Source organism: Octopus bimaculoides, chromosome 7, assembly GCF_001194135.2.
Source record: "Octopus bimaculoides isolate UCB-OBI-ISO-001 chromosome 7, ASM119413v2, whole genome shotgun sequence".
Lineage (NCBI taxonomy): Eukaryota > Metazoa > Mollusca > Cephalopoda > Octopoda > Octopodidae > Octopus > Octopus bimaculoides.
The window spans coordinates 86,543,861-86,548,586 of record NC_068987.1 but is presented as its reverse complement, the minus strand read 5'-3'; positions in this window follow the sequence as shown (position 1 = coordinate 86,548,586).

The window sequence follows — 4,726 nt, the reverse complement described above, 5'->3', positions numbered from 1 at the left end:
CACCATCATCATCATCATCATCATCATCATCATCATCATCATCATCATCATCATCATCATCATCATCATCATCATCATCATCAGTATCATTATGATCATGATGATGATGATCATCATCAGTATTATTAATTTAATTGTTGTTATTGTCTTTATTAGTATTATTAGTTCCCATACGCTATTTATATGTTTTTTGCCTTCCTTATATTTTTTAAATGGCTGAATATTCGATTTTTTTTAGAAATTAATAATTAATTGATTAATTGAAATTTATAAATTAATAATTTGTTAATTAAAAATAAAATATATTATTTATAAGATTATTAATTCATCAAAATGAATTAACATTGAATTTAATTTCAAAATAGAGAAGTCATGAATTAAGATTTCTATGAAGTTTCTCCTTTGTTCTTAATGAATATTTTTGGTTCTATTAAAAATTATTAAATGCATACTTCTACTAAAACTTTGCAGACATACTTCGTTTTAGTTTCTTTAAGTTCAGAAAATGACACATGGAGGGATGTTGGAAAGTTCCTAGCTTTGAATAAGAGAAAATGCGATTAATTTACAATTTTATTCACCATATAGGCGCAGGAGTGGCTGTGTGTTAAGTAGCTTGCTTACCAACCACATGGTTCCAGGTTCAGTCCCACTGCGTGGCACCTTGGGCAAGTGTCTTCTCCTATAGCCTCGGGCCGACCAAAGCCTTGTGAGTGGATTTGGAAGACGGGAACTGAAAGAAGCCTGTCGTATATATGTATATATGTGTACATACACATACATGTGTGTGTGTTTGTGTGTCTGTGTTTGTCCCACCACTATCGCTTGACAACCGATGCTGGTGTGTTTACGTCCCCCGTAACTTAGCGGTTCGGCAAAAGACACCGATAGAATAAGTACTAGGCTTACAAAGAATAAGTCCTGGGGTCGATTTGCTCGACTAAAGGCAGTGCCCCAGCATGGCCGCAGTCAAATGACTGAAACAAGTAAAAGAGTAAAAGAGTAATATATTCCTCTCACAAGTTCACACACTAATTGCAGCAGTCCTACAGATTTTTCTAAGCACGTAAAAGAGCTCAGAAATTTAGGCCACCAACAAGGCCATTCGCGATACTCTTAGAATCGGAAAATTTTCAGCACCACCTCGTATGTATTCATTTCATATTTTGGCACGTGACCAGCAATTTTCTGGGGAGAGGGATAATCGATTACATCTGTTACGTATTTTATTGACCCCGAAATGATGTGAAATAAAGTCGACAGCGACGGAATTTGAACACAAAACCTGGAGGAGGTGAAAATACCGCTAAGGATATTTCCCGGTATGGTAAAGATTCTGCCAGCTCGAGTCCTTAAAAATAGTGCATTATTTACATTATTTACATTATTTACATTTGACGGATTACAATTACTGCGTTGATCTCTTAGAAGGATTTTAGAACAAGCATTTTTACTTGTAAAATCAGCGACTGTACGTCCTTTGAAATTATATATATATTGCAAGTAGAAGCGAGCTACTACTATCTCTAGCAGACGAGGTACTTGAGAGAGTAAGAAATAGGCTGAAACCAGGCTGGTCTGTTGGTTCCCTCGCTAGAAGTTGGTAGGGGTTCGCTTCCCTGCTCGCAATATCTCAGATGCACCTCTGCGTCGTTAATCAGTTCGAGATATCCAATTGGGGTTAAAAAATCGCAGTAAAGTTCGCTGGAACGGACAGCCATGTTGAAGTGGCTACGAACATTGCTTATTAGTACAACTGCGTTGATCTCTAAGAGAGGTTTTAGGAGCAGTATACACACACACACACACACATACATATACACACACACACACACACACACACACATATATATAAGTTAGTTGGCACTACGACGTTTACGACCACCTGTGTTCCCGTTGATTCGACCAACACAAAACCCAGCACATGAAATTATCAAGCAAGCGGCTGAGCACTCCACAGACATGTGTCCCAGTAATGTAGTTCTCATGGGGATTGAGTGTGACACCGAATTTGACAAGACTAGCCCTTTTCAAATACAGGCACAATACATTCTACTTGGGTGGGTCGCAGCTGCGTGCGATTGCAGAAACGTAAAATATAAAGCCTCGGTGAAGGACGAAACGTACCGCTGAGTTATCAAACTCAAGACCGAATACTCTAACCACTAAACCACGTGCTTTCAAAGACACACACAAACACACACACACACACACATACATACATACGCACAGGTATACACAGACATACATATATGAGTATTCTTTTAAGAAGTCTACATTCATAAATACAGATATCGATTTTTTTTATTGCCCACGGTGGGGGCTAAACTTAGAGGGGACAAGCAAGAACAGACAAAGGAATTAAGTCGATTACATCGAACTCAGATGACATGGGACTCAGAGCGTAAAGACAGACGAAATACCGCTAAGCATTTCGCCCGATCTGCAAACGGTTCTGCCAGCTTACCGCCTTACATAAAAACGGATATTCTTTTCTACTCCAAGCGCAAGGCCTGAAATTATGAGGGAAATGGGGGGGGGGCAGTCAATTAGGTCGACTCCAGTACACAACTGGTAGTTAATTTATCGACCCCGAAAGGATGAAAAGCAAAGTTGACCTCGGTGGAATTTGATCTTAGAACGTAAAGACAGATGAATACCGTTAAGCTTTTCTTCCGGCGACCTAACGTTGCTGCCATCTTTCCGCCCTACATAAAGCATTACTTTGTAATGGTACTATTTACGCTGAAAGTCACGTCTCTCAACGTCCTTCGGTCTATTCTTCGTCAGATATGCTTCGCTGTCACTAGTCCCATTTATGCAGCGGTAGATATGTAATAATACAAGTGATGCTATTAGAGACAGTATTTGCGCGTCGATATCAATGAACCTTTTGTTTGCCTCACTCCAGAATCGGATTTCCAAGATTTAATTTATTTTACGTATATCAATCTATCTTAAGGGCCAACAAGGCAACTTTTAATGATGTAGCTCAGTGAAAGCAAATAATAGAATCCCTTATTTCAGTTGCGTCCTCTCCCATTACAACACACCGCATATTTACTGCAGGACAGAGTCAATTATATCGTCTCCAAGATTGAATAGTACTTATTTTATTAATTTTATTGGGGGAACAAAAAGTAACCTCTACCACGGGGGTAATTTTCATGTAATTCGTAAATGCATGTAATTTCATGGTTCAGGCAATTTAATCTTATGCTCTCCCGCTTTAAAATAGCTGGCCAATTTTGCCGAATGTAATAGATAAACATGCCGTTTTAATTAAATAAAACTAAATATCGTTTTCATTGATATAGTTCAACATTGCCAATGGTATTTGATTCGTCCAAATAGAAGAAAATGCTAAATCACAAATCCTATAAATTCGGTTATTGTTCAGAGATCCCATTTGTAGAACAGATTAAGTGTTGCTGTACCAAAGAAAACCAATACAAAGCGAGGTTTTATATAATTCATTCTAATTGGGCGTAACATTGACTTGACTTTAAGCTGCTTTTAAATTAAAAACTAGAGACTGACATTTACAATTCTGAAGCCATGTTTTTTCTCTGTATTCTATAAAAGTATTTGGTTGGGTATGTTCATAAATATGTTACTGCTGTTGCTTCTATTTTCTTTCTGTTTTTTCAGTTGTTTGGAGAGATTATAGTATTGTGACTACTACTGTTACCATCATAAGATTGTTAATCTTCAGCAGATTTTTCAAGACGAATAGTTACCACATAACTTGTTGCGAGTCTGCGATTAAAATCTTGTCACTAACTGTGCATAAATCACCTAACGAAATTTACAATTGTTCATTTGATAAAGCTGGAAATATTACAACTTTGAGTTATAAGGCATGATATTTCATAGTGTTAGCTTGGTGTACAGTAATGTGATCTGTTACCTGGGTAGGAACGACGTATGTTAGAAGCTGTAAAAATATAGCACAGGATCGATACAATTTGAACATATGCATATATGTATCCTCTACTAAATATTTTTGTAATGTATATCACACGTCTAGGAATCGTAGTTTCAAATGGACTATTGAAAGAAATACGTTTTGCATAAAGTAAGTTTGTTCCACTTCTTTCATAATATCGGTTTGAAATTTTGGCATAAGGCCAGCGAGTTCGGTGTGTGTGTTTGTGATAGATTAAGTCGATAACATCGATCCCAGTGCTCGACTGGTACTTATTTTATCGACCTCGCAAGGATAAAGGATAAAAAGTAAGGTCGACCCCGGCGGGATTGGAGCGCAAAACGCGAAGACGGGCGAAATATCTCCAAGCATTTTGCTCGACTTGCTAACGATTCTACCATCTCGCCGACTCCTTTCATAATATCAAATGAAAATTTGAAACGCTACCATAACTTCCTATTAATATATTCTTACGGGTTAATACATTCCTGTATTTAAGAGATGAGGAATTATGTACATTATATACATTATTTGACGGATATTTGTCCTCATCTTGTTTGTTGTTAACACAACGTTTCTTCTGATATAACCTCCAGCCTTCATCAGGCGTCTTGGGGAAATTTCCAACCTGGGTTCTCATTCCTAAGGTATTTTTCAATGTTATTATTTTTATTATTAATATTATTATTATTATTATTATTATTGTTATTATTATTATTATTATTATTACTATTATTATTATTATTATTATTATTATTATTATTATTATTCAGGCCACTGCATCGAATCGAACTCTTA